The sequence below is a fragment of the Phocoena phocoena genome, chromosome 14 (genome assembly GCF_963924675.1).
Source record: "Phocoena phocoena chromosome 14, mPhoPho1.1, whole genome shotgun sequence".
Taxonomy (NCBI): domain Eukaryota; kingdom Metazoa; phylum Chordata; class Mammalia; order Artiodactyla; family Phocoenidae; genus Phocoena; species Phocoena phocoena.
Window position 1 is genome coordinate 79,909,276 of NC_089232.1, and position 13,743 is coordinate 79,923,018.

General features: G+C 37.1%; 1 pseudogene; it reads right to left on the reverse strand.

The window, feature by feature from the left end:
• Positions 1 to 5,635: 5,635 nt before the first annotated feature.
• The window catches only part of LOC136133626 (alpha-endosulfine pseudogene), a 30,659-nt pseudogene continuing 22,551 nt past the window's right edge, over positions 5,636 to 13,743 (reverse strand).

Sequence of the window (13,743 nt, forward strand, 5' to 3'; positions counted from 1 at the left end):
GTGCAGAGAGGCTGGGCTTTTGGCCTTAATATGCATCTGCTGAAGTAATGGAAAATGTCAGATAAAATTGCTAAGCAAACAAATTCCAGCTAATGGCAACTTTTTCACAAGATAAATATGTCTATCATCTAATCATTGAAGAAACTACAAAACACATTGTCATAAAAAAACAATTACAGGAACTTGTTCCTGGGATCCATTTGACTTGCAGAGTGTATGGAGGAAATAGACATTTCTTTGCAAGTTTCAACACTTAAATAAGGTTTTCTTATTGAATTTGGAGTAATGTTTTTCAAATTTCAAAAATGTGAAATTCTCAAGAACTATAACAATTTAGGTATTTGAATTAAAGTTATAACTGTCACCAGGGCATAATGTGTAAATAAAAAGAGCAGATGTAAGCCACTATTAAAAGAGCATACACAAATTGCAAAGACGACATTTTCTTGAAGCAAAAATCCTTTGTGATCTGGCTCTGTGATCCCAATTCCATTCATTTGCAGCAGAGTGATGGGAAACCCTGGATATTTCTCCCTCATACAGAAACTGAGTTTACATTATGTGTTTCATTAGTCCCACAGCGTACCCACTAAAATTAACAATGAATCATGTAATTTGCAAAGGTTTATAATTATTGAAAAAACACAAACTCATAAATGTATACACACAAGAATCTAGTGAGTAAAACACAGAAAATACTTAGAATTGAGTGACCTGGGTGTGAGTTACAGTTTCCCGTTTTTTTAATCTGTAAAATCTTGGGCAAGGAATTTAAATTTACAGAATCAAGTTTCTCCATCTCTAAAAAGTGATAATAGCAATGATCATTCAGCATGACACCACTGGAGCTTCTGAGCATTAAATGATCCCCAAAAGGGTGTTTGGCAAAGTGTAAGCACTATTTTAAAATAAGCTTTTATTAGAAACATCACAACAATAATTACTATATCTATTAAAAAGTGATTTCCTTAAATTGGATTCATTTATATTGAGAGGTATTATTTTTCAATTCTATTTATTTTCCTTTCACATGAATGTAATTTATTTTCTCAACTTTTTTTGAATGATCTAAAACTTACAATAAATTTGAAAGAACAGGACAATGAATACTCAGGTACCCTTCACCAATATTGTTAGATTCACGAATTGTTAACATTTTCCCACATATTCTTCATCTATCCCTCTCTACCTGCATGGGGGTTTGTATTCATTTATAAATTTGTGAAAGTAAGTTGTAGATATTATTCCATTTCTCCCGTAAATATATCTCCAAGGAACAAAGGTATTTTCTTACGTAACCAAAATACTACAATCACAACCAGATGTCTAACATTGATACAATGATATTCAATAGGCAATTTATATTCAAATGTTTCTATCTAGAGTCTAATATTATAAATGATTATAAATGACCCTTTGGTATTTCTTTAGTTTCTTTTCATCTAGAATACCCCTCTCTTTTTTTTTTCTTTCACATCACTGACATTTTTTAAAGAGACAAGCCATGTGTGTTGTGTCCACATGTAGACTTGTCTGATGTTCCATTGTTTAGATTTTAAGCATTTTCAGCAAGGATGCTTCCCAAAGTATTTCATCAGCAGGAACACAATGGCATTTTGCCCATTATTAGTAATATGTAGTTTTATTCCTCAGTTAATTTAGTATCTACCAGATCTCTTCATTGTAAAAGAAGCTTTCTCTTATCATAATTAATAATTTGGCGGGGGGCAATTATTTGAGATTGTGTGACTATTCTTTTCCCCAACATACATTCAGTAGTGTAAGTTTACTTGATTTTGGTTTTTATTTGTAGTATGCACATGCAAACATATAAATTCGATACTTGGATTTCTGATAACTCAAACTTATTTTGACATTTTAAATTATCCCATGAAAATTTATTGTGAATTAATGAAAAGTCCAAAATGCTTAAATAATTTGAAAGTGCTTTTTTTTTTATAACGTCTTTATTGGAGTATAACTGCTTTACAATGGTGTGTTAGTTTCTGCTTTATAACAAAGTGAATCAGTTATACATATACATATGTTCCCATATCTCTTCCCTCTTGCATCTCCCTCCCTCCCACCCTCCCTATCCCACCCCTCTAGGTGGTCACAAAGCACCGAGCTGATATCCCTGTGCCATGCGGCTGCTTCCCACTAGCTATCTATTTTACGTTTGGTAGTGTATATATGTCCATGCCACTCTCTCATTTTGTCCCAGCTTACCCTTCCCCCTCACCATATCCTCAAGTCCATGCTCTAGTAGGCCTGTGTCTTTCTTCCCGTCTTACCCTTAGGTTCTTCATGACCTTTTTTTTTTCCCCTTAGATTCCATATATATGTGTTAGCATAGGTATTTGTTTTTCTCTTTCTGACTTACTTCACTCTCTATGAAAGACTCTAGGTCCATCCACCTCACTACAAACAACTCAATTTCATTTCTTTTTATGGCTGAGTAATATTCCATTGTATATATGTGCTGCATCTTCTTTATCCATTCATCCGACGATGGACACTTAGGTTGCTTCTATGTCCTGGCTATTGTAATTAGAGCTGCAATGAACATTTTGGTACATGACTCTTTTTGAATTATGGTTTTCTCAGGGCATATGCCCAGTAGTGGGATTGCTGGGTTGTATGGTAGTTCTATTTGTAGTTTTTAAGGAACCTCCATACTGTTCTCCATAGTGGCTATATCAATTTACATTCCCACCAGCAGTGCAAGAGTGTTCCCTTTTCTCCACACCCCCTCTAGCATTTATTGTTTGTAGATTTTTTCATGATGGCCATTGTGACTGGTGTGAGATGATATCTCATTGTAGTTTTGATTTGCATTTCTCTAATGATTAATGATGTTGAGCATTCTTTCATGTGTTTGTTGGCAATCTGTATATCTTCTTTGGAGAAATGTCTATTTAGGTCTTCTGCCCATTTTTGGATTGGGTTGTTTGTTTCTTTGATACTGAGCTGCGTGAGCTGCTTGTAAATTTTGGAGATTAATCCATTGTCAGTTCCTTCACTGGCAAATATTTTCTCCCACTCTGAGGGTTGTCTTTTTGTCTTCTTTATGGTTTCCTTTGCTGTGCAAAAGCTTTGAAGTTTCATTAGGTCCCATTTGTTTATTTTTGTTTTTATTTCCATCTCTCTAGGAGGTAGGTCACAAAGGATCTTGCTGTGATTTATGTCATAGAGTGTTCTGCCTATGTCTTCCTCTAAGAGCTTGATAGTTTCTGGCCTTACATTTAGAGCTTTAATCCATTTTGAGCTTATTTTTGTGTATGGTGTTAGGGAGTGATCTAATCTCATTCTTTTACATGTAGCTGTCCAGTTTTCCCAGCACCACTTATTGAAGAGGCTGTCTTTTCTCCACTCTATATTCTTGCCTCCTTTATCAAACATAAGGTGACCATATGTGCGTGGGTTTATCTCTGGGCTTTCTATTCTGTTCCATTGATCTATATTTCTGTTTTTGTGCCAGTACCATACTGTCTTAATTACTGTAGCTTTGTAGTATAGTCTGAAGTCAGGGAGTCTGATTCCTCCAGATCCATTTTTCGTTCTCAAGATTGCTTTGGCTATTCAGGGTGTTTTGTGTTTCCATACAAATTGTGAAATTTTTTGTTCTAGTTCTGTGAAAAATGCCAGTGGTAGTTTGATAGGGATTGCATTGAATCTATAGATTGCTTTGGGTAGTAGAGTCATTTTCACAATGCTGATTCTTCCAATCCAAGAACATGGTATATTTCTCCATCTATTTGTATCATATTTAATTTCTTTCATCAGTGTCTTATAATTTTCTGCATACAGATCTTTTTTATTAATATTTATTTATTTATTTGGCCATGCTGGGTCTTAGTTGTGGCAACGTGGGATCTTCGTTGCGGCGTGAGGGATCTTTAGTTGAGGCATGCAGGATCTAGTTCTCTGACCAGGGATTGAACTCGGGCCCCCTGCATTGGGAGCATGGAGTCTTAACCACTGCACCACCAGGGATGTCCCTGAAAGTGCTTTTAAACGTTTTATGAATATATACTCCTTTTTAAATGAAAAGAATAATGACTTGAGGACCTCCATTATGACCTGGTGCACACAGGGACATGGAGGCCAGGTTGGAAACAGATATAGTTCATTTCTGTATCACTGGAAATGAGGAGAAATCCAAAAATATGTCTTTGTTTTCACTTACTGAATATTAAAGAAAAGGTTACCTAGTGAATGACCTTAACTTCCAAAAATATCAAATATTTTAAATAATCCTTGGAGACTTTGCAATCATTTTAGATAACTCAGATTGACCACCTAAGCAAGAAGTATTGAAAGGTATGCAAATGAATCTACATGTACCCATAAGAGGTAGCCGTCTACTGCAACTGTTTCTGAAAATTCTCTCAGCTGAGTATCTATGGACTTATTATGTTTAAAACCTTTGCTCCTAAGCATTCATGTAGGCCGGCTTTTCAATTTCAAGGGATTTCAGAACAGTTCCCTGCAATTTATCATGTGAAAAGAATTAACAAGAAAGAAAATGGAAGCACATTCACATTTGCCAAGACATTTCCCCTCAGAAGGAGAAAAAGCTCCTGAATGAATAATATAAGAAAGATGGTTTCGGTGCTTCAAAAACAGAAAAATTACTTAAAGTTCCTGTTAGTAAAGCCAGCCTTCCCTTTCCTATAGAATATGAATAAGAACCCGGTACACAGTTGAAACCTGCTATATTCCAGCCCATTATCACACAGGTTCAGGTTGCTAAGGGCTGACTGCAGTGTCCCACCTCCTATAGAAACCATCTTGATAAGGTGTTAGAACACGTCTCAGTACTGAAGGCAAATCCAAATTAAGTTGATCCTCTATTTTCCCAAAGCGGAATAAAATGAAAATAAGGTTTTAGGCCAATATGAATATACAGACTTTTACAGGTTTATAACACATAATGAACTAACTTAGTTACACATATTTTAAACCTTCTATGTTGTTGTCCAGAGCTAATGTTTGGTTCCCTTATCTCAACTCAGTCGCTTGGTCCTCTAATCTAGTTTCACACCTTTAATCTTCCAATGGCTCCCAATTTGGCCAGAAATTTTCCCCAATGTCCAGATTCAGATATCTAATATCTGAATTCAATGGGTTACAAGGAGACTGGTTTTTGCGGCTTCAGAGACAGCTGCAAATTCCTCCAGGACCATTCAGATTACAAGCATGGGTGGCAGATCGAATGTGAGTTTGATGAGGATCGCTAATGGTGTCTATGAGGACGAAAACTATGAAGTGGGAAGTGATAAGGAGGAAATACCATTCAAGTGTTTCATCTGTCGACAGACCTTCCAAAACCCAGTTGTCACCAAGGGCAGGCATTATTTCCGCGAGAGCTGTGCGCTGCAGCATTTCCACCCCACCCGGGGCTGCTATGTCTGTGACCAGCAGACCAATGGCGTCTTCAATCCAGCGAAAGAATTGATTGATAAACTGGAGAAGCATAGACCTGCAGAAGAGAGTGGTGCTTCCGATTTCCCAGAAGACCCCCATGAGGGTCCAATTCCTATTACTTAATTTTCCCATTATTCTCAAATCTCAAGATAAATGTTTTGTTGTTTTGGAAATCTTAAAAAAAAAACGTCCAGATATCTAATTTTTATTCAACATCTCCAGTTGGGTATCTAACGGATAGCTCAGAGGTGCCACCAAAAACAATCTCTGCCCCTCCCAGGTGTTCTCGTTTGCTAAAGCTGGCAACTCTAGCCCTCTTCTCCCTTGCAGCCTTCCACAGCTCAGGTGATGACAGGTAAGGAAGTAAGCAGAGACAAAAGGGTTCTTGAAAGACAAAGAAGGGTCATAAATGAAGCCCTCGGAAGATAGTTTTTTCTGGGAATGTTAAATTCTAACCTCCAATAGCTAAGAACTTTTACAGTCATTAGAGTGTATTTGAAAAAGATTTATATCAAGACTTAACTGCACCGGAAATTCAGAAGTGAATCAAAGAGATCCAGGACAGTAGAAACACACCAGAGGTAGAATACCTCCATATGCTAATTACTGAACCCTAAACAATCAGAGTCAGAGGAATCTCAGCAATTAGTAAGCAATACCCATAGTAGTAGTCCTCTGGAATGCACCAGAATAAGACAATACAATAGATAATGTGGACCAGAATCAAACATAATCCAAAGAATGTGGCAAAAGTATAAGAAACACTGCTCTATTCACTGTTAATTAATGTAGAAAAGTGGAATAAAAATTTTAAACTGGAACTACATTTCCGTTGATTCTCACATATGTACTAATTTGTCATATGCATTTCTGCTTAAATTAGTGCTTTGAAACACGTATGTTATTGTTCTGTGATATGAGTCTAGCTCTTTTCACTTAATACATTTTTTTTTTAATGAACAAAGATCTCCCATTTAACAGAATTTGCTTTTAGGTTATCCAAATAACATCACATGGTTTCTTCTATAAGAAACATACAATCATGATTACAAAACCATTAAAGATATTCTATACAAAATAGAACATGGACCTATCTCATATACAGACATAAAGGGTGCTATTAATTATTTCTAGTTGTTCCATAAGTTCCCAAATGGAAGAGTCCCTCCTTGTATTGGTAAGAAGAGATATATGCCCAAGGTTATAGCATGTGAACAGTGAACAAGCACAGTCAGGATTAAATAGATTCTCAGATAAGCAACTCCCTTGAGTCTATTCAACAGTTCATGTCATCGCCAGTGTTAAACACTGGGCTTCGGAGTGAAAAAATTTGATTTATCCAAACTATAGTTCTTGAGAACTACTGAATTTTTATTAGAAAAAAATTGTAGAGGGGAAAAAGGATTAAAAAGCAAACAAGTCAATCTTAGGCTTCATTTCTGTTTTACATATCTGCCATAGCCTAAGGTTAAAAAGCACTCTTTTTAATCATGAAAAAGATATTCATCACAAGTTAGGCTGAAATAAATCACTCCCCATAGGAAAATCAACATAAACATGGATGGCTCTGCAACAAAAGTCAGAAAAGAGAGAGAAGTGGAAACATTTTGTCTTACCTGTGAACTTCCCCAGTTTAATGAAATCTCCAATCAGAGCCTTCTCCAAAGTCAATGTCTGCAAACATCTGAAGAACAAAACAATTAAATTTGATATTCTCAAATAGATCTTCCAAATGATGTAACTGGCATCATATTGCAATGTCATATAATTTGCAAGCAACATTTGAATTTGGTAAGGAAGCCAAAGCATGTACTAAACTCACTGAAATTTCCTTCCTTCAGCCTAACAATTTTTGTCAGTTTCTGAAACAGACCCACAGATAACGTAAACATTTTGACAGAAAATTGGTGGTGGTGACTACGGCATAAAACTATCTGAGGACAAATGTACTGTGACTTGGAACATAAGATACAATTTTCTTTGCATAGAGGCAAAATGAAGTGATGACAGAGTTCACAAAACCTATTCTCCTCTTGAAATTGCATTCTGATTTTTCCTTTCATTGGGCATCTTTCAAAAATAAACACTCAACACTCCAAGCAATTCCATTGACATTGGTTTGCAAGTAATCACCATTCCAGAATTTGCTTTACACTCTTTCTACCTGTAAGAGTATTAAAAAGGCATTCCTGCTTTACTGTGTTTTATTAGGAAGTTTGATCTAGGGGAAAAATTTGGGTAGCCCAAACTCTATCATGCCCATCCTCCCTGCTTCTACATGTGCTGTTCTCCCTTTTCTGTCAAATACATATTTCCAATTGGTAATACCAAGCACAGTGTCAGGGGTGAGTAGAAAATTTGGGGTTAGAGTTTATTCTTTCTAACTACTTTGTTCCTGAGTACTGCCTCTCATGTATATATTTAACCTTTTTTCCCTTAGAATTTCTCTTTAGACCTTCCTTTTTTTTTAATTTAATTTTTATTTTATATTGGGGTATAGTTGATTTACAATGTTGTGTTAGTTTCAGGTGTACAGCAAAGTGATTCAGTTAAACGTATACATATATCCGTTCTTTTTCAGATTCTTTTCCCATATAGGTTGTTACAGAATACTGAGTATAGTTCCCTGTGCTGTATGGTAGCTCCTTGTTGATTATCTGTTCTATATATAGAAGTCTGTATATGTTTATCCCCAATTCATAATTTATCCCTCCTCCACACCTTTCCCCTTTGGTAACCATAAGTTTGTTTTCAAATCTGTGAGTCTGTTTCTGTTTCATAAATAAGTTTATTTGTATCATCTTTTTAGATTCCACATATAAATGATATCATATGATATTTGTCTTTCTATCTTCCTCTGTCTGAATTACTTTACTTAGTATGATAATCTCTGGGTCCATCTATGTTGCTACAAATGGCATTATTTTGTTCTTTTTTATGGCTGAGTAATATTCCATTGTATATGTGTACCACATCTTCTTCATCCATTCCTCTGTTGATGGACATTTAGGTTGCTTCCATGTCTTGGCTGTTATAAATAGTGCTGCAGTGAACACTAGGGTGCATGTATATTTTCGAATTATGGTTTTCTCCAGATATATCCCCAGGAGTGGGATTGCTCGATCATATGGTAGCTCTGTTTTTAGTTCTTCAAGGAACCTCTATACTGTCTCCCTAGTGGTTGTACCACCCGTCTATGTTTTAATAAAACTGAAGTACAGTAGTCCCCTGCATCTGCAGGGAATATGTTCCAAGACCTCCAGTTGATGCCTGAAACCATGGAGAGTACCACACCCTGTATTTGCTGTTTTTTCCTATACATACATATCTGTGATGAAGTTTAATTTATAAATTAGGCACACTAAGAGATTAACAACAATAACTAATAATAAAATGTAACAATTATGACAATATACTGTAATAAAAGTTAGGCAAATTTGGTCTATTTCTCTCTCTCAAAATGCCCTATTGTACAAATGTAATGCCTTTTCCATCTTAACAAAGCACTTAGCATGCACCATAGCCATAACTTTTGCATTTTGAGATGCAACAGCAAAACTAGCAAGAATTTCTCTTTTCCTCTTCACAAGTTCATGGAGAGAAGATTTGTTCTTAGATCTTATCAACTTTAGCATACAATTTGTTTCTTTCCTTATTAAGTCAAAAGCTTTCACATCTTCACTTAAAGAAAACGTGTTATGGATTCTCTTTGGCATGTTTGAATTGCTGGCATTACTACACTTGCACATTGAGGTCATTATTAAGTAAAACAAGGGTTACTTGAACACAAGTACTGTGATACCATGACAGTCAATCTGATAACTGAGAAGGCTACCAAGTAACTAATGGGCAGGATACAATGGAAAGGGCTAATTCACATTACAGGCAGGACAGAGTAGGACAGCATCAGGTTTTATCATGCTACTCAGAAGACCTACAATTTCAAACTTATGAGTTGTTAATTACTGAAAACTTCTGTTTAACATTTCTGGACCAGAATTTACTGTGGGTAACTGAAACTGTGGAAAGTGAAACTGTGGATCAGGGAGGGCTACTGTAACCCCAATTTTCAAACCATCATCTGTGTTTGCCTCCCTTTGTGCCTCTTCTTAATCTATCTATCATCCTTCAAGTGTCCTTACTCAGACTTTTTCTAAGTTCACATTTGCTTTATTTTCCAAAGTCCAACTCAATTATTAGCTCACTTGCAAAGCTTTTCCTGACTGCCAACTAGAAACAGTTTGATCTTCCTTTAAGCTCTCAAAATAATCCATGAACCACTCAAGTTATATAATACAGTCTACTTTGTATTCAATTAATTTGCTGCAACTCTTCTCTCTCTTACTGGATGACAGCAAGTTGGTCACAAAATTGCTGTGGTCTGTTCTAAATCCATCCCTTGTTCTCCCCAAGGCCTAGACCTAACTGAACACTCCATACATGGAATATGAGATCAGCAATTCTTTGTTTAAAAATGAGCATTTGTATTCTTCACCAAATAAAATGTAAGACTTAGAAAATTCAATATTGACTGGACTCCAATTCATAAATTAAATTAAAATACCAATGAATATTTTCATTAAAGAAAGCAAGAGGATCACATTGGTGGCCAATCCCACCCCCCAGTAAACCTGCAGAAATTGCAGCTCAATCACAACAGGAGGGTGCACACAGCCCACCCAGTGAACGACCCTGGAGCACCTGGTTCTGGTGACCAGAGAGGGTTGTACCATTGGGCCCCACAGGATACTTTGTACATAGGTAACTCTTTTAAGACCGGAAGATGTGGCTGATATGCATAATAGGTAGAAACAAAAAGAGAGTTAGGCAAAATGAAGAGATAATGGAATATCTTCCAAACAAAAGAACAGGACAAAAGTTCAGAAAAAGAACTAAACAGAATGGAAATAAGCAATTTACCATATGAAGAGTTCAAAGAAATAGTCATAAAGATGACTGCAATCAGGAGAAAATGGATGAAACTCACTGAGAACTTCAAAAAAGAGATCAAAAATACAAAAAAGAACCAATCAGAACTGAAGACTACAATAACTGAAAGGAAAACACACTAGAGGGAATCACAGCATATTAGAGGATACAGAAGGATAGATCAGCAATCTGGAAGATAGAGTAGAGGAAGAAGAAAAATATGAACAAAAAAAAGAAAAGAGAATTTAAATAAAACACCTGGACACAAAGGAAATAGAAACATAATGATCCATAATTTATGGGAGATAGCAAAGGCTCTTAAAAGAGTGAAGTTTATAGGGGAAAAAGTCCACCTCAGGAAATAAGAAATGTCTCAAATAAAGAATAAAACCTTACATCCAAAGGAAGTGGGAAAAGAACAAGAAAAACCAAAATTAGTAAAAGAAAATAAATAATAAACATCAGAGCAGAGACAAAAAAGAGTAAAGATCAACAAAACTCAGAGCTGACTCATTATCAGCTGACACCACAGAAACACAAGGGATCATAAGAGATTACTATGAACAATTATATGCCAATAAAATGGACAACATGGAAGAAATGAACAAATTCCTAGAAATGTACAATCTCCCAGCCTGAATCAAGAAGAAATAGAAATATGAACAGACTAATTACCAATAATAAAATTGAATCAGTAATAAAAAATTCCCAACAAACAAAAGTTCAGGACTGGATGACTTCATAGGTAACTTCTATAAAACATTTAGAGAAGAGTTAACACCTATCCTTCTCAAACTAATCCAAAAAATTGCAGAGGAAGGAACATTTTTGAACTAACTTTGAGGGCAGCTTCACTCTGATACCAAAACCAGATAAAAGTACCCCCAAAATAAAATTACAGGCCAATATCACTGACATACATAGATGCAAAAAATGCTCAACAAACTATTATCAAAGGATCATACACCATGATCAAGTGGAGTTTATCCCAGGGATGCAAAGATGATCCAATATCCACAAATCAATCAACATGGTACACCACATTAACAAAATGTTAATAAAAATTATTCACTTTTGTTGTAGAATAAAAAAATCATATGATCATCTCAACAGATGTAGAAAAAGCTTTTCACAAATTTCAACATCGATTTATGATAAAAACTCAACAAATTGGGTATAGAGGGAACATACCTCAACAAATAAAGGCCATATATGACAAGCTCACAGTTAACATTGTACTCAATGGTGAAAAAGAGAAAACATTTTTTTCTAAGATCGGGACAAGGATATCCACTCTTAGTGCTTTTATTGAACATAACATTGGAAGTCCTAGTCACAGCTGTCAGACAAAAATATAGGAATTCAAATTGAAAAGGAAGAAGTAAAGCTGTCACTGTTTGCAGATGATGTGATATTATATATAGAAAATCCTAAGATACCACCAAAGAAACTATTAAAACCAATAAATGAATTCAGTAAAGTTGCAGGATACAAGATTAATATACAAAAATCTGTTGCATTCCTATACACTAACAATAAACTATCAGAAAGAGAAATTAAGTAAATAATGCCATTTACAATTGCATCAAAAAAAAAAAAAAAAAAACCTAGGAATTAACCTAACCCAGGAGGTAAAAGACCTTTACTCAAAATAATATGAGACATTAATGAATGATACTGAAGATGACACTAACAATTGTAAGATATACCACCCTCCTGGACTGGAAAAACTAATATTAAAATGGCTGTGGGGGGACCTTCAAGATGTCAGAGGAGTAAGACATGGAGCTCACCTTCCTAACCACAAATACAACAAAAATACATCTACGTGTGGAACAACTCCTACAGAACACCTACTGAATGCTGGCAGAAGACCTCAGACTTCCCAAAAGGCAAGAAAATCCCCATGTACCTGAGTAGGGCAAAAGAAAAAAGAAAAAACAGAGACAAAAGAATAGGGATGGGACCTACACCTCTGGAAGGGAGCTGTGAAGGAGGAAAAGTTTCCACACACTAGGAAGCCCCTTCTTTGGCAGAGAGGGGGGTTGGGTGGGGGGGAAGCTTTGGAGCCATGGAGGAGAGTGCAGCAACAGGGGAGCAGAGGGTGAAATGGAGAAATTCCCACAGAGGATCGGTGCCTACCACCAGCCTGAGAGGCTTGTCTGCTCACCCGCTGGGGTGGGTGGAGGCTGGGAGCTGAGGCTCAGGCTTTGGAGGTCAGACCCCAGGGAAAGGACTGGGGTTGGCTGTGTGAACACAGCCTGAAGGGGGATAGTGTGCCACAGCTAGCTGGGAGGAAGTCCGGGGAAAAAGTCTGGACCTGCCTAAGAGTCAAGAGACCATTGTTTCAGGGTGCGCGAGGAGAGGGGATTCAGAGCACCATCTAAACGAGCTCCAGAGACAGGAGCAAGACGGGGCTACCAGCTCAGACCCAAGAGATGGGTATGAAATGCTAATGCTGCTGCTGCAGCCACCCAAGAATCCCATGTGCAAGCACAGGTCACTATCCACACCCACCCTGGGAGCTTATGCAGTATGCCACTACAAGGGTCCAAATCAAGGGAGAACACATGGTGTGCCTCAGGCTGTTGCAATGTCATGTAGGTCTCTGTCACTGCAGGCTCAGCCCATATTCCAATTATAGTTACTATACCCCTCCCTACACCTGGCCTGAATGAGCCAGAGCCCCCTAATCAGCCGCTGCTTTAACCGCCTCCTGTCTGGGTGGGGAACAGATGCCTGAGGGCGACCTACATGCAGAGGCGGGGCTAAAACCAAAGCCAAACACCAGGAGCTGTGTGAACAAAGAGGAGAAAGGGAAATTTCTCCCAGCAGCCTCAGGAGCAGTGGATTAAATCCCCACAATCAACTTGATGTACCTGCATCTGTGGAATACCTGAAAAGACAACGAATCATCCCAAAATTGAGGCAGTGGACTTTGGGAACAACTGTAAACTTGGGGGTTTGCTGCCTATAACTGATTTGTTCCTGACTTTTATGTATATCTTAGTACAGTTTTTAGTGCTTCTTATCACTGATGGATTTGTTTATTGGTTTGGTTGCTCTATTCTTTTTATTATTTTTTTATTTTTACTTTAATAATTAAAAAATATTTTTATCTTTCTTTTTTTCTCCCTTTTCTTCTGAGCCATGTGGCTGAGAGGGTCTCAGTTCTCTGACCTGGTGTCAGGCCTGAGCCTCAGAGGTGAGAGACCCAAGTTCAGGACATTGGACCACCAGAGACCTCCAGGCCCCAAGTAATAACAATTGGTGAGAGATTTCCCAGAGGTCTCCTTCTCAATGCTAAGACCCAGCTCCAATCAACTGCCAGCAAGCTCCAGTGCTGGTCACCCCATGACAAACAACTAGTGAGACAGGAACACA